This window comes from Lissotriton vulgaris, chromosome 5 (assembly GCF_964263255.1).
Source record: "Lissotriton vulgaris chromosome 5, aLisVul1.2, whole genome shotgun sequence".
NCBI lineage: Eukaryota > Metazoa > Chordata > Amphibia > Caudata > Salamandridae > Lissotriton > Lissotriton vulgaris.
In genome coordinates this window covers 1368136862-1368162877 of record NC_141693.1, presented here as the reverse complement: position 1 = coordinate 1368162877, position 26016 = coordinate 1368136862, and the positions used below count along the sequence as shown (strand labels likewise).

At 43.6% G+C, this 26016-nt stretch overlaps 1 protein-coding gene across 1 annotated transcript in view; it reads right to left on the bottom strand.

The window, feature by feature from the left end:
* Window positions 1-14059, bottom strand: part of LOC147712614 (uncharacterized) — a 268396-nt gene extending 254337 nt beyond the window's left edge. Inside the window, exon 1 of the mRNA XM_086923318.1 lies at window positions 13983-14059. The gene's annotated coding sequence lies outside the window, so the exon portion shown is untranslated. The remainder of the gene's footprint in view (window positions 1-13982) is intronic.
* Between the last annotated feature and the right edge of the window lie 11957 nt (window positions 14060-26016).

Here is a 26016-nt window from a genome sequence, read left to right as displayed (position 1 = left end):
TTTACTTTCAGGGGAGTGTCAGCACCTTCCTTTGACTCTCTGAAACTATGCCTAAAACACATCTCTGCCTGGATGAGCACTAACTTTCTTACACTTAATGTTGACAAGACGGAGGTCTTGTTTTTTAATCAAGCTGTAACACCCTCCTCTGCATTATGGTGGCCAGCTGATTTAGGACCCCCCCACTCCTAAGAACTCAGTTAAGAATCTATGAGTAAGGTGCGACAATGTCCATTGCCACCCAGGTTCAGCAAGTATCTGTGGCCTGCTTCAACAAGATAAAAATAATTAGGAAATTCAGTGATTACTTGCCTCAGTCAGCACGTAAAACCGTCGTGCATGCTCTATTCACTTCCCATCTTGATTATGCTAACGGTCTCTATATGGGTCTGCCAATTGGTCTGATCTGTAGTCTTCAGAAAGAGCAGAATTAATCGGCCATACTGGTCTGCAAGGTCCCTCTTCGCAAGCGTATTTTTCCTTACCTGGGACAACTGCATTGGCTACCTGTGGCCAAGCGCATTGAATTTAAGGTTCTTACATTTGTTTTTCGGGCACTTCAAGGAAGGGTGTCAAACTATTTGAGGAAGAGACTTCGCCCTTACGAGCAGAACAGATATCTTAAGTCTAACCACAAACGATACCTTACCATCCCCCGTTATGCGAAAGCCAGAATAGGGGGAAGGACTTTCGAGGTGGGGACCTCTTAAGGCTGGAATAACCTTCCTCTTCAATTGCGCACATTGCAGTCTGAACAAGAATTTTAAAAGGCCCTGAAAATTTGGCTCTTTACTCGTAATGACTATGGTATACTGACCACTTTCTCTATCATTGTCCGTATTAGCGCCGGGACACCCCATCCGGGGTAGCTGTGCGCTTTATACGTATTATTATTATTATTATTATTATTGTTATTATTATTATTATTATTATTATTATTATTATTATTATTATTATTATTATTATTATTATTATTATTATTATTATTAATATTAATATTACAGCAAGGTACTCAAAGAGCAGACTCGTTAGTTTCTTGCATTATAAGCCTGAGTAGAAGACTTACCTGAAACCTTTATTATGCTGGTGTGGATATAGTTCCCTTCTATGTATTTGATCCTGCTACTATCTTCGCTTTATTTTTAATTAAAAAAATCTGACAGGAGGCATTTTTAGATTCAGACAAAGTTCAAGCACTCATTGCGGGCTTGCTGAAGCTGCATATGTTTTTGGGGAAATTGATTTTTTGAGGCTTTTCTGATGGCTCATACCCTTGGTGACAATAGGTGTGCGCGAGAGGAGTCCTGATCTGTTTGCCAGGAAGGATTCCTAGAAGTGCTGCTGGGGTGAGAAGTGACAGCCTGTCTCGCCCTGTTACTATTTGAGGCATTCAGTATGTTTTGTATGAGATCCTATACAATTATTTTTATAGGGCCTGAGCTTTTTAAATACAATGTGTGAAATTAAATTAACTTACCTTTGTTTAATCACGCAAATGTTTGGAAACATTATGCAAATTACCTAGACTGCAAACCAAGCATTTCTTGCTGTTTTATGGCGCAAAATATGTCTTTGCGTCCAAATAGCAAATTCCTTTTCTACCAAAAATGATTTGCACTGCCTGTGAAAGCTGTGGTTATTTAGATAATATCTAATGGAAATAGGACTGTAAAATGCACCATTTGGCAGCATCTACTTTGGGATCCGGCAAGAGCACCTATGCTGGGCTTTCCCATTCATCCGTCAGTTGCTCCTGCTTGCACTCACCTGCATGGGTTGCTAGCTAACGGGGATGCAACCAGCACGTCCCTTCCTAGCACAGACATCATAGGTGCAGCCTGGGGCTCCCGATGGGCATCACAATGGTGGCCACCACCACCACACCTCCTCCTTCGAACGTCTCCTCCACTTGAGACCTACCGTTACATGGTTGATGTAAGCAATCTCACTGGGTTCGAAGGTCTCATAACGCATCAATTGTCCTAGCTGTGGCCTTCTCCTTTGGAGAAACTGGAATGCTGAAACGTTCTTACACGCATCGGCCCACACCTTACCCCCAATAAACTAGCCAATCTCTCTAAAGCTGAAAGGATTACATCCCTGGCATGGCCAGAGAAAATAACGCATCTGGGAAGTGGTGGAGAAGGTAATACGGTGAAATTCATCGTCTGGCTATGCCACGGAGGAGATCGCCCATTGGGTTAAAATCCTCTTTTCACACAAATGGCACCCAGATGAAGAGTGAAGCCAGGGGCCTATCCAAAGTGAGGGAAATGCTCAATATGAGGCTCAAAACCTACATCTAAGGAGATCATGTCCTAGCCCAAGAGGGAAAGCTCAGTCCAATATCTATGTACAACCACATGCATCTCAGAGAGGGAAAGCACTGGTAGTGATGGAGAGTGGTAGTCACCTTTATTTTATCCCAGGAGGTGCCATTAATGCCTGCCTTATCTTACTGTGGGGCTGCCATGCTCGTCTCGTAGGGATACTGCTTGATGTGAACTGTTGGTTCAAGGAGTGAAAAATCGGATAACAATCCTGGCTTTTACACAGAAGAATGACTGAATCCAAGGACTTCCAGATTGTCAATAGAAGAAAAGTGAGCATCAACAGGAAATAATCCCAGACGGCACAGAATATTATAAGACAGTTGTGCGACCTTTACATTAGTTGTGCTACTAATGCACAAAATATAAACAAGCATTGGCATAGCCAATAGGTTTCGCCTTTGGGACATTATAAGTGTTTAGGTGGAGAAATTGGTGTTGCCAATGTTTGTTAGCTAAGTTTGTGTGGTCAAGCCTCACAGAGAGAATACAACATTCCTCGCTCAGCAGCACATGTGTGCTGACTCTAGGCTCCGCCTAAACATGCCCCTGGCTAGGGGGCCCTCCTCCTTCCTTTACTTCCTTACATCTCAGCTCACTGATGTTTCTTTGGAATCTCTCAAGGTTCAGGCTCCCACCCGAATACAACAATATGCTGAACCAAAACAAAACATTTTTTTAAAAAGGAAAACAAATACAAAGAAAGTTTGTTTTGCAAACTACAACAGCAGGGCTTTAGGTGGGCTGGGTCCTACCGGTGCTCAGCACCGGCAGTTTTTAAAACCAGGTGCAGAGACGGTCCCTATCGGGCCCTCGATTTTTACCCTCAATGTGAAAAAAACTCAACTCTGCAATAGTACAACACCTCACTGCCTTTGCCTTTGATATAACTTCAAAGAGACTCATGTTTCAGCTTTATATAGCGCAAACTTGGCGCGCTTTACCTGAGCACCAGTTTACATTACACAACGGCACATTAATTTTTTGACTCAAATGAGGTCAGTTTCGAACCTGTTTCTCAGCTCAAAAGTTGGCTTATCTAGTCTTAGGCCACAACCTCGCCCACGAGAGCGAGTAGCATTTTCAATATTATATGCAACTTACAACCATTGACAAAGCCAATAGTGCCTGGCTTGAAGGTGTAATGTTTCTTGGTCTATAATTATATGTATCGATGAATGAACAGAAGCAGAAAAATACCAGTCTGGAGGCACAATGCTAAGCACAGATTTTTAGCTTATTTTGTTTTAAACCACACCCTTAATTACAGCGGTCACACCCCTATGAGAGACCCCCAGTTTTGTCATCCCACTTAAAGTCCTGTACAACAGCAAGCATATGGTAACGACATCCCCTGTCCATTCAGTCTTCTGACAAATAATCAGATTTCTATGTGATTGCAGAAACTACAGATTAACATTTCTCGTGTTTTAAATTAAATTCAGGGAAAGATCGCCGGCAGACAAAATGCGATTTTTAAAAGCAGGATTAAGGTAATTTAGATACACTTACCCGGCAGCCAGCTGTCTAGGGGTGCAAGGATTATCAGAACACCTGCCTGGCAGGTCTGTAAGGTGTGTCCCTACAGATATGTCTCTGTGTCCGCGAGTTTGCGTATGTGTTTGTGCACACACATGTGCCTGTGTGATGTTTATTTTTGTAACACAGGGCAGCAGAGACGGGAATCTGCATCTTTTATTAGTTCAGCAGGGCTGAGAATGTGAAGTGATTCGCCGTCCCTAGCAGTAAAGGCTGTAAAGAACAAAGTGTACTAGGTGCAGAAAAGGATGCCTGCAATTACATGAGACATGAGTGTGTTTGGCAAGTTGCCTCTTCCTTCCGCTCAGTCTGGCAGCCGTTTTGCAGTTAATAATGCTGACAATTTGCCATTAAGGGCACAAAGTGGAGAGAGAAACAATCAGAGAATTGGGGGAAGGGGTAAAAATGTGTGCAATTGGTCGGCTAATTGACTGAAAAGAGACATTAAAAAAATGACAGATATGCAGTTTACAGGACTGTGGCTTCTGATGTAAAGAGATGCAACCCCTCCAGCATTACTAGGAATGTGGGCTTGAGGCTACCTAGGTACCGAGGCCTTCACCCCAGTGCTCACCCTGCTCTGGGTCTCACCGGCATAGTAATTTATTTCAGTTGGGCTTTTTTTGGGCAAGGTGGAGGACGTGACAGGTCCGAAGGGGCTGGTCATTGTTAGGAAGAAAAAAAGATGTAGTTCAAGCAGGGCCGGCTCTAGGCTCATGGTGGCCCTGTGCAGGGAGCGTAGGTGGTGGCCCCGGAAGAGGGGGTCCGGACGGGGCGGAGCTCAGGAAGGTGTTTTAATAATACTTCCAGAAAAGTCGTTAGATGACCAGTACCTGCGGCTGCTCCTACCCTTCCGAATTCGTCTGAGAATGATACAATTTAGGAGGAGGAGGGCATTGTGACACAACATGAGGGACTGGGCGCACAGACAGCTGCAGTGCCAGGGCCATGACAGGGGCACCGGACCCCCACATCCCCCCACAGAAAATTAATCGGTGGCTCTTTGCACAGAAACAGTAATATCGATGCCATATCGAATATTGTGTCTTACACTTGGTGGATGGGATGTATGACGTTACCACGCATACCATTACCACGCATACCATTACAACGCGGTATTTACAATGCATACCGTTACAACGCATAGCGCTTTGAGGTGCTGGATAGTGGTAAGTATAATTTTATATTCCAACTCCAGTCCCCGTGGATACTAGGGAAGGTGTTGGATATAAAATTAAACTTATTCCCTATCCTAGAGCGCCCCGCAGCGCAATGCGTTGTAATGGTATGCGTGGTAATGCCTGCGTTGTAAGTGTAGTGCGTGGTAAAAAATGCGTGGTAAACGTTGTATACCGGTGGATGGCCACGTCCGTTGCAGACACTGCATAGCCACCTCGTGACTCAAGAAGCGTTTAACTTTTGTCAAAATTTGCTCACATGTGTCTACGGGACGCCCCAGCTGAGGAGTGAGGTGCTCTGGCAGAGCTGGGTGAGTCCCAGTAACGGACAGCAGGACTGCTAGAGAGAGATAGCAGCGAGTTCCTTCCGCTGGAGTAACCATAGGTGCTCTCCCCGCTCCACCGGGGCCCGCGCCTGGCTGTGTGAAACTGAAAGCGCTCGGGTTGGCCCGGTCGCTCCCCTGCCCCCGAGCTCTAGGGGCCCCCAGGAGTCGCTGGGACTTGGAGCCATATTTCAACTGTCTGCCGCTTAATAGAGCAGAAATACCCTTTCTCTCCACCTTTATTGGCACAGACGGAGCAGGGGGCCTAAAGAAATCAATCACCACCAGTTTACATGGGAGGCCGCGCCCGCTGCCACTGACTGGAAGACAGACAGCGGCCTACGAGTCGATGGATGCGGCACCGGCAAATTGAATGCGGCGGCCCCCCTCGGAGAAAGTGTCAGTGATTCCGAAATGTAATACTCGGCAATGATTAGGCCTTCCGCTCACTGGCTGGGAGCCATATACTGCCGCTTATTTTACTGCAAAATAGTACAGCCCCCGACTCCACCTTTATTATAGGCCCTGCAGGCACAGGCGGAGATGGGCCTAAAGGATATCAGTGGCCGGCGGCGCTGCCACTGGAAGACAGACAGCGGGCGGCCTACCTCGATGCGGCAAAACTCCCGGCTACAGTGAATTCGCCCCTCCGACCTCAAGCATTAACAGCTACACTCACGCCCAGCTACCTATCTTCGTATGACTCGCTTGCTTGCCATGACACGTCGCGATAGTCAGTCAGTGCCACAAACAGTGTGCAGAAATATCATTATCAATCATCTGAGAGAATGGATCTATTGTGCCCTTACCCGGCAGGTGCGTTCACACTTCTTCACTTTATTCTCAGTCTGAGCTCAGGGGGCGCTCAGCTTTTGTCCGACTCCGACGACCACCAAATGGCTGGGCTGTGCAGAGAGAGTCATACGCCACCAGTCCCACAAGTTAGTTACGCACACGGGGAAGTCAAGCAGCAGGGTAGGTTGAGGTTGCGCGCTGCCGCAGATCACTCTATCCTCAGTGGCGTAACGAAACTTGAGGGGGCCCCCCTGCAAAGCACAATGAGGGCCCCCCCCAGTGGCCCGGCCCACCACCTACCACTTTGCCCCACCGACAAAATAAGCAGCCACTTAAAGCTGTATTTTCAGCACTTATCTGTGCATTCTTCGATCAGCAAATACAAATAGAATGCACTTTAATTGCGTTCTAGGGCTGCCTGAATGATGAGATCCATGACTGATAATTAAAGGGAATAAAGACAGAAAAGTCACTTTACAAATGAACACGTACTTTTTTATTTATAACCCTATTTATTGCCAAGACGAGGTCTTTCCAAGCTCTTTAAACACATGGCTGGCAATGCATGTGCCCCCTCCAAAAAACACCCATCCACAGAAGCACGACTTTTTGAATAGCGGAAGAAACAAGACGCCTTTAAATCCGACCCCTAATAGGAGAAGCTCCACAGTAGCACATGCTTGAAAATGCAGGAGACCTGAGCCTGCAATGGGAGGGGTTATTGTTAAACAAATAGGCATGTTCATTAAAAAAAAATCATATCTACAACTACAAGGGGTACAATGAGGTCAGCACACATGCTGCTGGTAGCCCTGTGAGTGGAGATGGGGCGGGGGAAGACTCACCCATCTCGTCCTCATAGCTGCCAAGGTTTCAGATTGCCATGCGTGACATTTTCATAATTTCAGTGTAATTATGAGTGACATTTCAATGACTATGAGGGACACTTTCTTGCGGGCAAAATTAAGCAATGAAGACGATCAACACATGTAAATATCAGAAATACCACCACAAAGAGCGTTCCAATCGAAACACGTCAGTCTTTTGAATAAACTACTACGGCAACTAAATCTCACAATGCAAGCTTTCCTCTGTGTGTGACCACGACGATTTCGCTCTCTCTATCCCTCTCCTCTCTATCCTTTTATCCCTCTCCTGTCTCTTTTTATCCCTCCCCCCTCTGTCTCTTTTTATCCCTCTCCTCTCTCTCACGCGCTCGCTCTCTATCCTTCTCCTCTGTTATTATCCCTCTCCCCCTCTCGCACGCACTCTCTCTCTATCCCTCTCCTCTCTAACCTTTTATCCCTCTCCTCTCAGTCTCTTTGTATCCCTCTCCCCCTCTCGCACGCTCTCTCTCTCCTCTCTATCCTTTTATCCCTCTCTCCTCTCTGTCTCTTTTTGTCCCGCTCCTCTCTCACACGCTTGCTCTCTAGCCCTCTCCTCTCTGTCTTTAACCCTCCCCCCTCTTGCACGCTCTCTCTCTATCCTTTTATCCCTCTCCTGTCTCTTTTTATCCCTCTCCTCTCTGTCTCTTTTTATTCTTCTCCTCTCTCTCATGCGCTCGCTCCCTATCCCTCTCCGTCTTTTTATCCCTCTCTCCCCTCTCGCACGCTCTCTCTCTATCCCTCTCCTCTCTATCCTTTTATTCCTCTCCTATCTATCCTCTCTAGCCTTTTATCCCTCTCCCCTCTCTGTCTCTTTGTATCCCTCTCCTCTCTCACGCGCTCAATCTCTAGCCCTCTCCTCTCTGTCATTATCCCTCTCCCCCTCTCGCACCAGGCTGCACTGTTTGTTTTAATATGAAAACATTAATTTTGAGTCATGTGTTCTCGATAGAGGCCATATCCGTCAAGAAAAATGAAAACATTTTTGGCAAACAGCTACGCATCTGCTCTCACTCAGCCTTACCTTGTGCAGTCTAAGTTGCTGATCCAAAATCCCAGCAACACTCTGTACTAGCCGCTTCTCTTGGGCCTACCTTCCTTCCACAGAGCAAGGCACCTGCTCCGGTCTTTTTTTTTACTGGTCACGACTTATTGCGCACTTTTAATTGTTGCGCTGCAAATGCGCATGACTGACATTAGTGGTCCTGCTCTTTGCTTCTCTGAGGGTGTTGTCTCGACTTTACTCAATTTTTTAATGCTCATCTGTATACATGACAGAAAATAGGGCCCATTATTACTGCGGAGACCTGTACAGCTGCGATGAGAAGCAGCCTCACTCTGCATGTACCTCCCGCTCTGGTCACAGTCAGATACAGGCTCCAGCACTCTCCCTCGACCGGCCCTCCAGCTCGGAAATAATTATTTACTGGCTGGCAGGGGGCAGCCATAGATATTTTAGCCTCACTGCAACAGGCGGCCCGGCAGAAGGTGCAATCCGATCTGTAGTGCTGCCAGCCAGCCAAGCACCATGATTCCGGTGGCACTGCTGCCTGCAAACCAGTGAGCCCTGCAGCCAGCCTGTACCTCCCAGTTGGTTCCCTCAAAACCCTGGCAGCAGGACGTGACCTTACGTCCCCACTCCCCCTTCCGGCGCCATGGCCAAGTTGTTACACGCAGCTCCTCCCCATGCCGTGCCTCCCCTCCCCAGTTCCGAACTTCATGGCACTTTGTCTCTCCTCATAGTGCCTGTGTGTGTCCCTGTAGGTTTTGCGCAAAAATGAACCCCCTGTACACTTTCGGCCTTTCTAGCTGCTCCACGGCCGCGGAGGGGCCCCTCGGAGCCAGAGGCCGCCAAATTTTGCCAGGGGGCCGCCAGTGCCACGATGTATCAGATCGTTCCGATCCGATCCTCGTCGTGGCAGCCCCTGGGGTTTGGCGGCCCGGTGCAGGTGCACACTTTGCACATGCCTAGGGCCGGCCCTGGTTCAAGCCGTAAAGTAAATAAAAACCGCACAAGTTAATAACATCCCCGCATATTGAGACGCTTCCGCCCCTTCTAAATAGAAAAGGCTGACCAGGCTACCAATAAAAAAGTGGTAGTAGTGCTCAAACTCCACAGAACTCCATGGAGCGATTACTGCATGCCTCGCAGAGCAGCGCATGCGCACTGACTGTAGGATGGACCTAAAGAGCACAATCAGTTTAAGGTTAACACCCACTCTGTGCCCACTCCAGGATGACATGCAAACCTTCTTACATGTTTGTTACCAAAGACAGCCAACACTCGTTGCAGTTTTGTGGTCGTTGTTGGCCGCAGTCTATTACCCTTATATGCATACTCATTTTGAAATCCCCTGGACATAATTTTATGGCCAGGGCCAGGGCCAGGGCCATAAATCATTATCATGAGCCATCAATCATAAAATCGGGTGTCATAAATCATTTTGGGTTGCTCATCACAAACCATGTGTCATAAATCATTTGTGCATCGTAAATCATTTGTGCCATGAACAGTCATAAATTGGTGTCATAAATCATTTGCATTACTTGTCATAAATAATTTCTCATAAATCATTCATTGGTCATAAATCACTTGCTTGTTATAACTCATTTGCATATCTTAGAATTGCAAATCACCCTGGCAGTTCGTTAATCCGCTGTTTTGCAGGCGTATCTCGTTTCTTGTCACTTTTGGGGCCAAACATTGTTCTGTTGGATATTTGAAGAGTGTTTGGCCTGGAGAAGAGATAGCCCAGGAATTTGAAGTAACACATTGGATGTATTTGGCTTTGCTAATAAGAATGTTTTTATACCCCAACCAACTTTTTTTGTTTTTGTTGCTACTAGAGCACAATTAGGACTGGGGAAAGTCCAAACGTTCTACCTTATACATTAAAGATTTCATGCAGCCCTTTCATGTCAGTAGTGTACATAGCTCATTGTTTTCCAATAGGTTTGAAAGGTATGAACTTTAAATAACAAAAAGGGGGGGGGGGGTTCTGTGACCAAAGCAGTATACCCGAGCTATCTATTTAAACAATTCTGTGACCTGCCTAGTGTACGTTCTTCACAGTAGGGTGGCTATTTCTTGGTCTATATATATGCTGTATTTCAACCGATTAATATGGTAGAATTCATCAGTCACTCGAGTTCCACCTTTGCAGCCCCTGCGGGTCTGCGTGCTTATGACTGCACATTGACCAATTTAATTGTTTCTTGATGCCAATACTTCAATTAAGCTCTTTTAGTTCATTTTGGAAACTAAACTAGGACTTCAGATTGTGATCTACCAAAGTGTTTTTAAACTAGCGGAAGGACATCTCCGTTGGGTATCTCTCTGCATCCCTTCCCTTATGCCATCTATCTAGAAGGACAGCGCCGTATGTTTTTGTTCCCAGATTTGAAAATTAGAAAACACCACCTGAAGCCTCAAGAAAATATTGGCTTGCATTTTTGGGCTACAGCAGTCATTTCCTCCAAGCATTTTTATTATCATGGGCGAATTTACACATGGAATGACTCTTACATATGAATTCCTATAATTTTATGACTTTCTCTGTCACAGTTAATTCAAGTGCTGATTGGTACTCAGTTCTCAGTAATCAAGAGGATATCGGACAATAGGAATGACCATGGGAAATATTGGCAATTCTTGAACTTTGTGATGGACGTACAGATTTTCCACTGGCATGGATCCCACTCCAGATCTTATAGTAAGTAATATGTTGCTTTGGTAGCAATGCAATAAGAGAACTTGTATTGTTGATTTGAAGTTAGAGTCAAATCAACATTTAAACCTCACAGCACAGTGTACTCTACCTAGTTTCACACTATCTCCATCAGACCAGACCAATAACCCACAAAGAAATCAAGTTCTCCATCACCTCAGATCGCACCAGTAACTGGCTAAAATACATGGTCTTCAAAATCAACACCTCGAACACCACAAACGGAGGAGCTTTTCACTACAACTGCCTTGGACCCAGGCGCAACTTCAGCTCCACAATCGCCCCCTCCTAATCCCTCTGAGCCACGGATCTCCTTTATACTACTCGGCAACCTCAACTTCTGCCTAGAGGACCAGACTGACCCTAACTCCACCATTCTTCTAGAGGATCAGAACGACTCCAACTCCACCACTCTTACAGTAGATCTCATTATATTGGGATTCACCCAGCAGGTGAACAACTCCATCCGCATGGCTGGATAACTACTCATCCCAATCTTCACCAACTTCTCCAACATTAGAGCAGACCTCTCTCATCTGGACGGGGTCCTTCTTCATTCACTTCAGCCAGTATATGTCTGTCCAGCCCAGAACTGTCAACACCTCAAGTGCCAACACCACTGGAACAATCGCTGAAGTAGTATGGATTTCAGAGCCCCAGCATCAACACCCCCACCCTGCTGGCCCACCAGGTACCATTGTGGACTTCAACAGATGGATTACCTCCTGTGTTGACTCCGTGGTTGCTCTAAGAATCACGCACACACCTCTCCTATAGACTTGGGCCAGCTGGTACCTCAGGGACTCACGAAATCTCACTGTAAGCAGCGGAAGTGACGGTAGCGCCACTCCCACAACAACACTAGCACCTAGCTCGAGGAGAAGATCCATAATAGCTTCAACTCCACCAATTAAATTGTCACCATTGTGAAGTAATTCAGCCACCTCCTCACCAGCTCCACCACCATCACCCTTTCATAGGTCTCAAGTCTCTGCACAACTATCCAACTACTTTTCAGATAAAATCAACATCATCTACAACTGCGCCCTCCATCAGGATCACTCCACTCTCTATGCCCTCTACTCCAAAGACAGCAATACTGTAGAAGCAACGCTGACCTTCTAGCTACCCATCTCCTCTTGGAAGCCACTAACATAATGGGCTCCATGCACTCCATTCTAACACTACATTCTCGCCAAAGGGCTCAATTCAAGTTGCACAGCCCTCACAACTGTACTAAACCTATCTCTCTCCACCCCAACCTTCCTGGTCTTCTGGAAACATGCCAACATTCTACCACTCGCCAAGGAACCTAAATAAGTCGCACTGACCATGGCCATATACAAGACCATCTCCCTCCTTTCCTTCCCAGCCAAACTACTGAAGAAGCTCATTAACACATGCCTGGCCACCTACATCAAAGTATACATCAATGTAAACCTCCTACTAAACCCTCCCAAGTCAGCTTCAGGCCAAATAAGATTACGGAGACAGCTCTCATTGCAGCCACCAACAACAGCCACCTCATCATTGGGAAAGAGGACAAGCAGCCCTCATTCTTCTAGACATCTCAACAACAATCACCACAGTCTCATATCTAATCCCCATCCCATGTCTCCTCAAGCACGGAATTTGTGGCCCAGCACTATGATAGATCAGCTCCTTCCTCTACGGAACCATCCAATCACCCCTCTTATCTGGCACCTCAACCTGATCTGCAGCATTCCTTAGGGCTCATTCATGAGCCCCACCCTGTTCAAAGTCCATATAGTACTCCTCACCAGTATAGTTCACTCCCGTGGATTGATTATCATCTATGCAATTGACACACAGCTCATCCTTTCTCTATAAGAAGATACTCCCACAACCCAAGCAAACTTCAGCAGCTTCAAGTCCTCGGTAGCAGAGTGAATGAGTAAGAACTGCCTCAAACTTTGCTGGTTCTTTTCAGCAAGGACACCTCCCTCTCGTCCATGGCCTGGTGGTCCTTTGAACTACAACTGACTCCCTGTCCCTCCAGTGTTTCCAGAAATCTGGGCATCGTGACCGGTAGACATTTCGCCATGATCATGATCAGCCTTGATCATGGTGACATATTTCCAGGATCGACCATTGTGTACTTAAAAAAATATTCAAACAGCTCCTGCTGGACACCCGCAGATCTGTCACACAAGCTCTTGTCACCAGCAGTCTCGACTAAGGCAATCCGCTCTACATTGGCATCACAGCAAAGAACTGAGAAATACAAAATGCAGCCGCCAGACTCAAGCTCAACTGACAGCATCGCACACAAATATCCAAACACCCCAAAGACTTCCACTGGCTCCCAATGCACAAGCACCCTATTTTCATACTATACACACACACCCACGCACACACACACACAAACCAGTTCCAGACTGCCTAAACAACTGCATCCAGTTTCACACCCCAGCCAAGCACCCCCACTCTGCTAGCTTAATCCTAATCCATATGCTTCGCAGAGCGGGTACCACAGCCAGGAGTTGTGCCTTCTTCTACATCCTACCCTAAGCCCGGAACAAACTCCGCCACCACATCAGATCCACCAGTTAAATTCTCGAAATTAGAAATTCCTGAATTCCACCTTAGAAATGCCAGACTCTTCCCCATTCACAGGCACCAGGATACCTTCCTGAATGATGTGCACCCTACAAACATAACATAACATAACTGCCCCTAACAGAAGAGTTCTTCTCGGCGGTAGTCTAACCCAGTGCCCTAGTCTTTAAATCTCGCGGAAAATTCGATTCTGCCTCCCAGCTCACCAAAAACCCATACACATACAAGAGCCTTCGACACTAATAAACTGCACAGCAGACCGGAAGGGCCAGTCCATAATACCCATTTCATTTTCTATGCATATTCAATATCCAACAATAACAGGAAATCAAAATTCGTTTTTCATAATTAACAAGCTAAAATCAGCAGCTGTGAAGCGCCAGATAAACCAGGAGGCGTTTTACATTATTAAAAGTATCGGAAGGAAGTTAAACCCTCCAGAACTGTCAACACACCCTTAAGAAACACACCCACAGATACTGCCACTTTTTCTCTGAAGGAGAACATCAATGATGGAAACATATTACTCTTAAACGTTCTTCTCGATTAAAAACAACAACAGTACAAATGTGTTGGTAATTCTGAAAGCATTCTACGGTTTTTGTCGAAGTAAACAGTCACTTACCAACAGCCAAGAAGCTCGCAGGAAAGGTTAAATGCAGAATGCGCAGCACCCAGCTGGTGAAGGGCAATCAGTTCCCTATTTTCACTTAACATTAACGCATGCTACTTCCTGTTTAGATTACATAACGGTTTCAACCCAAGGATGAGAATGTATGAAAAACGAAAATAGCAACCTGACAAAAAATTAAGAAAATTCTAGCTATTGCATTCAGATTTTTCAGTTCTGTTGAGACAGAGGTGAAGAGTATGTTTCTCTTTGTTTACTGGCAAAAACAACAGCCAATAGAATAGTAAAATATGATAAACTACTTGACCCATGAACACTTATGGCTCATTATCAGTCTCTCCACCCATCCCTGTGGGCCTATCTCATGGCGGCTCATCGTGGTGTCAATGCTGGGAGACACCATCTTGGTGCCTCTTTCTTTTCAAATCTTTTAAATGAAGTCTGTAACTCCAACAGTAACTTTTCCAGGTGCCAGCAACAGTCTAACATGACAAAATATTTAACAACTGTCCAAATGTGAGCAGCTCCCAACTCCACTCGCAGAAACCTCTCAGACAAGGAGCTCTCCGCCTTCTCGTGTTAATCGTACTTCTCTTCTGCTCCAGCAATAAACAAGCATTATAAATGCAATAGGTCTCGATTTTTTTTTTAGTTAGTGATATTGGTGTAGGAAATGGCAATGTCTTTTACCCTTGTGTTATGGAGTGGATGCATGTGGTTAGAGTTGAAGGATGTGCTTTGGTATGGAATGAATTGCCAGGGCTGGTTTGTGTTCCCAGTATGGCCCTGGAGTGTGTTGCATATATTGGTGTGGGGTGGCACAGATTGTAAAAGAGTGGTTTAGAGGGGTGTAGTACAGAGTGGAGTGGCATAGAGTAGATTGTCCTAGAGTAGAGTGAAGTGAAGTGAATAGAGTAGAGGGGCAACAAGTAGAGTGGATTGGTGTAGGGTGCAGTGTCATAGAGAGCATTTTGCATAGTAGAGTAACATGGAATGGAATAGAGTGTAGTACAAAGTACAGTCGAGAGGCCTATCCTGGAGTTGTATAGAGGGCAGTGGCAAAGAGTGCAGTTGTGTATAGTATAATAGGGTAGAGTGCATTAGCATAGAGTTTAGTGGGGCATAGTAATGTAGAGAGGCGTAGAGTGGAGTGGTGCATGTTGGAGTGCAGATGTGTAGAATAGAGTGGTACGTACTGTAATAGTGTGCAGTGGTGCACAGTAGATTAGAGGAACATGGAGTGCATTAGCATAGAGTGTAGTGGTATAGAGTGTAGTGGCGTAGTGGTGTAGAGTGCAGTGGCATTGGGTGCATTGGCATAGGGTGCATTGGCATAGAGGGAATTGGCATAGAGTGCAGTAGAGTGGGAACGAGTGAAGTGGTGCAGAGTAGAGTGCAGTGTTATAGCGTGTAGTAGTGCAGAGTAGAGTGGCGTAGAGTTGAGTGGTGTTGAGTAGAGTGGCTTAGAGTGCAGTGGCACAGAGTGTTGCTCTGTATAGTATAAAAGGTGATTCTTTTGTAGTTCTTTGCGCAGGGCTAATAGTCATGTCAATGCCTGCCGAGCAGCCCAGCCTAAATAAAGTTGTGCATCTTACCTTGATGTCTGAACACACCGCGGAGGCCAGCAAACTTTCTCATACACGTCCCAGGTTCCTGATCAGCTGTAGGCCCGCTCGTGAAACGGACCTAGATACATTCTAATTGCCTAGCTGTTGGAGACCACGGAACAAATCTATGGGTGAGTTTGTCTTTGACTCTTAGTTTTAGTGTTGCTGAGTAATGTGATCAGAATTAATTGCCCACATCTGCTGACTCCTTTCAGGCCCTCATTTAATGCTGTTTGAAAGTGTGATAAATATGTGGTAAGGGAATTAGCACAATTTTATGCATTCAACTAATTTACAGGAATATGATAACACCGGATCATACAAATACGTCTAATTATCTCGAACGTTTGCATGGAATAACTCTGATGAACTCCCCGTCCGTTAATGGTGGTCTCATTCTATGTTGCTGTGTCTACTGCAACAATGCTAGTTTTACCATCTAAAATTGACATTATCTATAGAAGAAATTCCACCCAAACCCTTTTCTCCAGATGTATGGGTGTCATGTCAAAAGATGAATGTCTTCGATTTTTTTCCTTCAATTTCGTCATAATGGCAGACATGGTTTAGCAACGCTGGATCTGTTAACATGATATTTTAATCCAAGTCCTTGAGTATTTGAGTTCAATACAACTTTCGCAAAAGTAGTCCAAGAGATTTGTTGCATCAGCAGCGGGGGAGGCGGGGCTTTAGTGGGACACAAAGAAAGCATTGCAATAGCCAACTAAAAGCATTACTAGGTCAATTGCGGGAAAGAAAGAACGTGTTGCGATGGCCAACCAAAAGCATCACTGGACCAATACTCCAAGGGAGGAGCAAGACACTAGAAGGTGATAGATAGAAGAAAAATAACCCACTTAAATGTAAGCTTTTCCGAGTGACGCTCTCCTTAACCAATCAGCACCAATTGGAGCAGTCAAACCTCACAAAGTACAAACAACAGATCATTCTGCAGCGCAAGCGCTGTAGGCTCGACCTAAATATCGGAAGTGATATTTGTCTTGTGGATATTCTGGGCAGGTAATGGTACTTCATTTCTCAATTAGTCTTAATACTGTATATTTCTGGAACTTTGCAAAAGCAATCATAGTCATATAACAACCCTAACAGTAACAACAATAATACTAGCAATACTATGGTGGCTAATCCTCGCCTCCATGTCCTAAATAGAATTGAAAATTCTTGAAGGAATAGCTGCAAAATGTTTTATTCTTTGACCAGAATGAAAGCTGAGAAAATGTTTGTTAAAAGCTTAGACATAACAACAGAAGCAACATTCACAATAGGTTTGTAACGAAGTACTTAAAAGTTAAATCCGAGGACAAATCTGCTGCCTTCATGATGCTCCTCTAGCAGAATGTGCTGCAGATCTGCTGACAACAATGTCAGCTTGCGTTGTGATCTATTTAACTCAGCTGCAAAGTGGTGAGGATGTCTCTGTTTTATATGATTTCTGCAAATCAATGAATAATTGGCCATTGATGTCTGAGCGGAACTTCTTAGAACAATCCTTTCAGACATTGCACTACATGCAACCTATGGTAATTTGGGAAAGGTGGGGATGATGTACACTTGGAGAAAGTCTTTGACCAATTAAAAATCTGAAAAGGTACTCAACCAAGAGAGTAGACATTACCTCCTAAAACCAAAGCATGGAATTCTGACACCCTTCAACAGGATGTCAAACAGAGCAACATAGTCAGTTTAGCAGACAGTGGTTTTCTGGATAGATCTACATTATCCGGCTATCTTTCCAAAAATATCAATACACCATTCACATCCCACAAACTGGCATATTTTGGCTTGGGCAGATTAGTTAATTCCTCTCATCAGTTTACATACTACTGGATGTTGACCCACACAATTCCCACATAACGGATATGCCCTGCAGAATGGCTGATAGGAAATTATTTACTGACCTGTAAGCTAGTCCATTCCAAGCCAACTAAGATAGGAAGTTTATTATTAAGTTAAACTCTGCCCCCACAGGATCCACACCCTGTTCATTGCACCAAAATCTTTTCCAGGAATCAGATTATCACGTATAGGTGGAACTAGCCTAGGTTTGTTTGATGAAAAATATACAGCATGTTGCAAACATTCTGGCACTTGGCATTGCTGCCCCAAATTTTCCATGCCATGATTGCTAACTGACCTGTCATTACCGAGGAACGTCACTTCTCTGTTGGATCTATAAAGATTTCTGGAAACACTGGTGTATGGAAATACCTATTTATGCATGATAACCAACAGAATTTTGGACTGATGCTACTTACTGGTTTTACAATTTTGAAAGTGCACTGGGGCCTACTAAACATACCTCAGTGTCAGTACTCGGACCCCAAAAGTGTATGTTTGATTGGCTTATACCCAATTGCCATAAGTAGAATTACTTATAAGTCCCCAGTTTAGCATACCAGGGGTACCCAGGACCTGTAAGTAAAGTGTCCCTTAAGGGCTGCAGCACTTATTTTACCACCCTGAGTGTGATAAAGTAAAACATGTCTCCCAGACTGCCACTGCAGACTGGTAGAGCATGTTTTAACTGCTAATTCGACTCTGCCATTTAAACTAATGACAAAGCCCAGACTTCCCTTTTCAATATATATATATATAGAGCCAGTGTGCTCGAAACGCGTCTTCTTTGTGCCCAATAAAGAAAACTTGTAAGCTTACCCGGCTGGCGCGGCTTGTCATTCCTTCGCTTTGCGGGAAGTTCGAGTGAATCCTGTGTTTGGAAAGTGACGTCAAGTCAAGAAATCTCCGCCCGCCGGCTGCCTAAAGACTCCGTTGAGATCTCCTTCAGTGCGATTGAGGCCTGAGGATTCCCCCGCATCCACGAACTAATTACTGAAATCAACAAGCTGGTAAGCGGAGCAAGTGGAAGCGGTAATGAAAGCAGCAGCCAGGGCTCGCTTGGCAACTGTTGCCAGGAGCGCAACCGGGTACGAAAACGGCCAGGCGGCCGCAGTGCATTCTGGGCAATGGAGTTCCTCAAGGGGCGGGAAGCTTCGGCAGAAAATGTTTTTAAAAAAAGAACACCCAATGGGACAGATAGAGCGGGAGCTGGCAATACACCCCAAGTAAATGAACCTTCTTTGAAACAAAAAGGGAATCAACTAGAAAGACTAAGGAAAAAAGAACTCAGCCGGTGGTGGGAGGTGACATCTCTGACAAACTATATCGAGATGGATCGCGTGCCCAGGGGACTGAGGATCTTTATAGTACCTACGTTGAACAAACCCAAACCTGAGGTTCTTAAAGCATGGCGTGAAAATACCAATGCCTGTTCTAAAGTAATGATGCAGATCTTGGTTAAGAATGCATGGGAAGAACACGATGAATTACTGAAAGAAATACAACTGCTTCTTGACGATCTGGCAAAGGATACTGACCAAACTGAGGTGACAAAGATTCTAGCCCTGGTGGATGACAAAATAAAGAAATTTGAGAAAGACATTATGGCGAGAAAACAACGCAAATTTGAGCGTGACGAGCAAGACTATATGTCAGGAAGGATCCTAACTTTTGCCAAGAAATTCGATAAACCACGTTCCTCACTCCTGAAAGATAAGGCCTTGGGAATGGCAGACAAAGACCGACGCCAATCAGGAACAAGCGTAAGCTCTGAAGCAAGCTCACTGGATGGAAGTGTACAATTGACCTCGGAAATAACGGCTTTTTCCGACGAAATGCGCCTCATACTGGAGGACAACGAACAGTCCATCAGAGGAAGATCACGATACAAAGGCCGAGGAGGAAGGGGAAGAGCAAAAGGAGACGAGAGCGGAGATGGAAAAGCAAGCAATTCTGGAGTGGGAAACAAAAACCAGATACCGAAAGCCAAATAATGGATGTACAAAGCCAAGAACTTACGGTAATAAACTTATCTAATAGACAATTATCCATACATGAAGAAAAAGTTTTGCAATTGGGGTTAACATTTTGTCCAGACTCCCAATTTGATTACACGCAGACACGCATAGACTTGTACATGTTTGCCAGAAAACTGAAATTGCACAAGATCCATTCTAACAAGAAATCCGTTATTCAGACCCCTGATATAGAGAGTACTTCACTGACAACTGGAAATGAGCTTCAGGCTATCCTGGATAACTTATATAAGGAGGGTGGAGTAGACCCAACGCAAACACTATCCCAAACATTAGACACTACATCTGCAGAGAGTGATATTCAGTCCCACACCATAGTTGACCCCCTTCAGACCCAAATCCAGATAGAGACCGCAGCTCCCCAGAGATAACATTGATCTTTTTCATGACCTAGTCGCTAATGACATGCTCAGACTCTTACATAAATCCCCCGAAAAGCAAAATATATCTCCAGAGATGAGGGAGGCATTAAGATCTTTAAAAAATAACGATTCAATCATCATCAAACCATCCTACAAGGGGGGTAATGTAGTACTATGGGACAGAACATTATACATTACTGAGGCAATGAGACAACTGTCGGATGACACATGCTATGTTAGAGTAGATCATACCTACCTAGCCAAATTGCAGAGCAGAGTTCACCAACACATTTATGAGTGGAATAACAACAAATTGTTGAATTGGGATGAGACCAAGTTCCTTATTAACAAAAATCCTACAACACCCACATTTTATCTACTTCCCAAAGTACATAAAAGCCCAACAACACCCCCAGGAAGGCCCATTGTGTCCTCTATCAATAGCCTGATGGAAAATGTATCTCACTATGTTGACTATTTTTTAAAAGACTATGTGAAGGGATTGACTTCTCATATACAAGACACTAAGGACTTTCTCCAAAAAGTGGAAAACATTAACTGGGAGCATCACTTTTGGCTAGTATCTTTAGACGTGGAGAGCCTCTACACGTCCATAAGACACAGAGATGGTTTAAAAGCGTGTGAATACTTTTTACGAACTAGAAGTAAACATTTGGAAGCCCACTCTACAATGCTTTTACAGATGATTGAACTTTGTCTTGAGGAAAATGTATTTTTATTTGATGGATCTCTGTACAAACAGATACAGGGCACGTCGATGGGCACCTGTTTTGCCCCCAGCTATGCCAACCTACTGGTAGGCTGGTGGGAGGAACAGGTGCTCAGAGACGACACCCTTGAGGAATGGACAAAAAATGTGAACATTTGGGTAAGGTTCATCGATGATATTTTTTTTGTCTGGGAGGGAGGTGAAAGAGAACTAACCACATTTGTAAGTATATTAAATTTGAATTGTTTAAATCTGAAATTCACGATGAAACACAGTCAAAACACCTTAGACTTCCTTGACATTAGACTGAATATTATTGAGAACAAGATTGAAACTGAAATCTTTAGAAAAGAAACAGCTGGGAACTCAATACTCCATTCCACTAGCTGCCACCCCCCGAGTTTCAGGTGGGCAATACCATTTGGCGAATTTCTTCGCGCCAAGAGGAATTGCAGCTCTCAGAAATCATTTGAGAACCACAAAAAAGCTATGCATGGGAGATTTGTTGTAAGAGGCTACCATCAAAACATGCTCCAGAAAGGTGAGGCAAGAGTCTCCCTAATAGACCGGAAAGACACCCTGTTTCAAGCACCGAAGAGCAAACGGGACCCCTCCACCGAACCCATAAGGCTGATCACCACATATAACACTCAATCACCCGAGTTTAGCAAGATCATAAGAAAGAGATGGGATATCCTTTTACAGGATAAAACATTGATAGACAAACTAGAAAAACACCCATCAATAACCTACAGGAAAAATAAATCCATTAAGGATTTAATTGTACAGAGCCATATGGAGAAGAAAAGGATATGGCTAGAACCAAAGGGTGGATTTTCAAGATGTGGGAAATGCAAAGCCTGCAGATATAGTACAAATGTGAAGGAGGTGGTACTCAGTAGGGTGAACAAAAAGTGGAAGATAAACAAGAAAATCACATGCACTACTGAGTTTGTCATTTATGTAGTGACATGTCCCTGTGGAAAATGGTACATAGGGTCAACCACCTTTCCAGCAAAAAAGAGAATTCTGGAACATTGGTGTGCCATCACCAATAAAGACTTTACATACAGCACAGCCAAACACTTTCACACCCACCATGACGGAGATTGGACTAAGGCTAAATTCTTCGTCCTTGACTCAATTCCTAAACATGTAAGAGGTGGTGATAGAGTGACAGCACTACACAGAGCAGAATCGAAGTTTATCCTTCAAGCAGGCAGTATCGTTCCGATGGGGATGAACGTTGATGAAGAAATGTACGTTCATCTATAAAATTGCTTTCTTGCCTTAGATCTTCCTTATTCCCCTTGAGGTACTCTGAATCTATGATCATATGGTTTTTAAACACACCTTTATAATTTTGTTTGTATATAAATATTTGTGTGTATCTGCAAACACCTTGATGAATCGGAGGAGAACAGAACCCAAATAGAACTTTGATATGATGAACAGACTGTATATTGTTTGACCGATGATGAACAATGACCATAATTTCTCCTCTCTACTTTATCTTTAGAGTACGGGCTATCGACGCATCATTTTGAATAATCTCCTTCACGGATAAAAGATATTGATACGAGCACAACTACGTTCACCAAATTGTATTAGTCATAAGATATGAGTACGGATTTGCATGGAAATTATGAATAGACACGGTATACCAGTGTTATTTATTTATTAACTGCTTACAATCAGTTTGGGTGATACTGTCTAGCCAAGATTATTATCGCTAATTTTCTTAAGACCTTTCAAATTAATTGAACAGTACTCCCAGCTCTGAACTTAATATGACCATTATGGGTACTACACCCGTTATGTTGAACATCAGTCAATTAAGCTCTATCACACCGTAACCAAACTCCGCTATAGCCCTATAAATCTTGCCCATATCATATTTCTGTCAATCACAGTCTGTCATTATTCTTTATGACCAATTGGTAACTTCTTCTCCTCTGTCCTCTTAATGATCTTGAATTAAGAATAAATCTGGGTACTATACCCTCAATATTTTTGTTATGTGTATAAAACAAGATAAAATGTTTTGCATAAAATCACACATGTATTTGAATTGTGCTTTACTCACTTTTCTTTTTGAATGTCTTTACATTATTATGATTTATAAAAGCACAATTGGAAACTCTGTGTGACGCAAACACAGAGTCTTTCTTTGATTGTCATTACCTTATTTTTTATATAATGAGTAAAAATGTCCGTGGTGGTCATGTGACCAAGAGCCAGTGTGCTCGAAACGCGTCTTCTTTGTGCCCAATAAAGAAAAGTTGTAAGCTTACCCGGCTGTCATTCCTTCGCTTTGCGGGAAGTTTGAGCTTCGATATATATATATATATATATATATATATATATATATATATATATATATATATATATATATATATATATATATATATATATATATATATATATATATATATATATATATATATATATATATATATATATATATATATATATATATACATATACATATATATATATATATATATATATATATATATATATATATATATATATATATATATATATATATATCGAAGCTCCAGTTGTACCAAACAATCCCAGGCCACTCGCGGGCGGGTGCTTCAACACGCCGGTACCGCGTGTCCACAATCCAAGCTCAAAACTTTGCTGTATTTCCAAAACAAAGTAGAAACACTCCGTGGTGAGTGGTCAGAAGTTTTTTAATCAGGCATTAAAAAACTTCAGACCACTCACCACGGAGTGCTTCTACTTTGTTTTGGAAATACAGCAAAGTTTTGAGCTTGGATTGTATATGTATATATATATATATATATATATATATATATATATATATATATACACTAGCAACCCGCTCCGGCCTTGCCCGGGGCAGAAAGGGGCTGGGGGCAGCATCACAGCAGGAGAGGCGCAGCAGAGCGGCCGCTTCTGCCCACGCTTTGTTTTTCCCAACGTCCCGACTTTGTGCTCACTCTCTGTTCATGGCCCCCGCCCGTCCCTCGCTGCGCACCCTTTATCACTCACTGTTCATGGCCCCCACCCGTCCCTCGCTGTGCACCCGCGGCTGCTTGATTTACCTCATCCGCCGCTGCTCCCCGCGCTGCTGTGTTTACCGCTCCACTGCTCCTCCGCTTCTCGCCGCTCCTGACCGCTTGTCCGCTACTTCATCCGCCGCTCCTCCCCGCGCTGCCACTGCTCCTCCGCTTCTCGCCGCTTCTTTCCGCTTGTCCTCCGCAGCTCCTCCCTGCGCACATGTCCTCCGCTCTTCCTGTTGCTCTTGAACGCCGCTCCTCCCCGCGCTCCCGATGTCATCACGCAGACGTCGTGGCCGGCGCTACTTTCTAGGGACTACTTTATTTTTATTTGTAAATGTTTTATTTTTTATTTTTATATTGCCTATGTCCTTCTGCTTGCCAGAGGTTTTCATAGATGTCTTGGGTGTTTAGATTGGTGGTGTACTTTTCGAGTTTACCTGGCTCAAAGGACAGACTTCTCTCTTTATAATAGTACTATATATATATATATATTACCTACTGGCGGTCGCCAGTAGGTAGTTATAGTTAGGATTTTTTTCAATGCAAAACCTCAAAATTCTATTGTGAATAACTTTGGCGTTGGTTGACGAATCTGCCTGAAAATTTCCTCAAATTAGCCTCTTCGAGCTCCGGTCCGTCCCTGAAAGTTTGGGGGGATTCGTCAAGTAGGGGCCGAGATAAAAGGGGGGTCCCAAAACGTGTTTTCTCCATGTTAATTTCCATAGGGCGGTCAACCTCACTTTTAGCCTGAACGGCTGAATGGATTTCCACCAAACTTGGCAAAATTGTAGGGACTGGTAGCCCGATGTGCCTTTGCTATGTATCAAGATATGTGCTCCAGTGGATTTTGAGTAATTTAGGTTAAAAAAATATATATATATCTATGGCAGCGCCCCGGTACGCGCACCGGGCGCGCCACGCGACTTGCGCACGGAAAGCTGATTGGCTCTCGGGTGTCTGTAAACATTCGAAACAGTCCGGAGCGGCCGCCATCTTGTGTCTCGGTAGGATCAAGACACAAGAGGTGGTCAAAACAAAGGGGGAAATGACCATAAGGGGGCAGGGTAGACCCCCCTGACCCCCTAGGTTTGATGTGGGGGCTATAAAAGGGCCCCGCGGGGCAAAAAACATATTTTTTTTTCATTTTGCGCGGGGGAAGCGCCCGGTACGCGCACCGGGGAGCGCACCAGGGTGCGTACCATGGGGAAAAAGAATGACAGACTTTAAAAAAATTGTATGTTTATTAATTGTTCTTTTTGTTGTTGTTTTTATTTTATTAAGTACCAACATGTAGGTACCAATGCAGAGTCTAAAATTTAATATACACCGTCTCCTTTGTAGATATCTTGCATGTTGTTACAGAAGTTATTGTGGTATATGGAATTCATACCATAGTCTGTCAGGAAAGCAGAAACAACATGGAGGCAGGAGATGATAAAGAGATGTTAAATACATATTGGAGATAATATAGTGGGAGAAAGGAAGTAACTATGAGCAAACTTACTATGTGACACAAAAAAGTTGCACAGTATACTATAAGTCTCACTTAATATTATAAACATTTTGGAACTACTTGATGAATTACATATAAAAATGAATAATGTCTCGGACAATTTTTGATTATTAAATATAAATTTATTTTTCTGATTCTTTTTCAAAATTTAATAAAACTTCTAACAAAATATTGTCTGGAATGTCCTCATTTTCATTCTGTGATTCTATTGATTCCACACACTGAACTAATTGATGGTCCAGAGACTCATCCATAAAATCAAAGTTATCATTCTCAGCAATTATTTCTTCAGGGTTGTTGTCCAAAACAATTTCGAAAGAAATATTCTGTTCTCCTTCCATTTTGTTGCTGTAAATTGCATAAAAAATAAATATATCAGTAGAGATAGGGCACTGTTGGGTTTAAGTTCAGACAGGTACTTGTGAGTTTTTAACAGTGAAGTTATCTTTGGGCAGTGTATGGTTTCAGACAGGAAGTAGAACTATTAAAAAGTGCCTGTGATGAAGCCTGAGAAAATTCATAATTATACCAGAGAAGCCTAACTCAATCCATAATTATAACAGAGAAGCCTATCTCAATCTTTAACTCTTACAGAGGGACAGTATATAACTATCTGAAAACGTTTTCCTAAATTAATTTAAAGTGCATAACATAGTTCTCCTTTCAAATTAATAACTTACCTATTTCAAAGTAGTTGAAGTTTTCTTTCAAAATTCTTTCTAAATGTACCTTAGGTAGTGTTAGTCAAAATGGCTGTGTTTCCCTCTCATTTTTCATATATATTCATGTACTTAACCAATCAAATGTCAGCACATAAAAGTACAAAATGTAAGTAACATTTTAATTAGTTGAAAATTCAAACAGTTTCATATGTGCTTTTGTCATGTA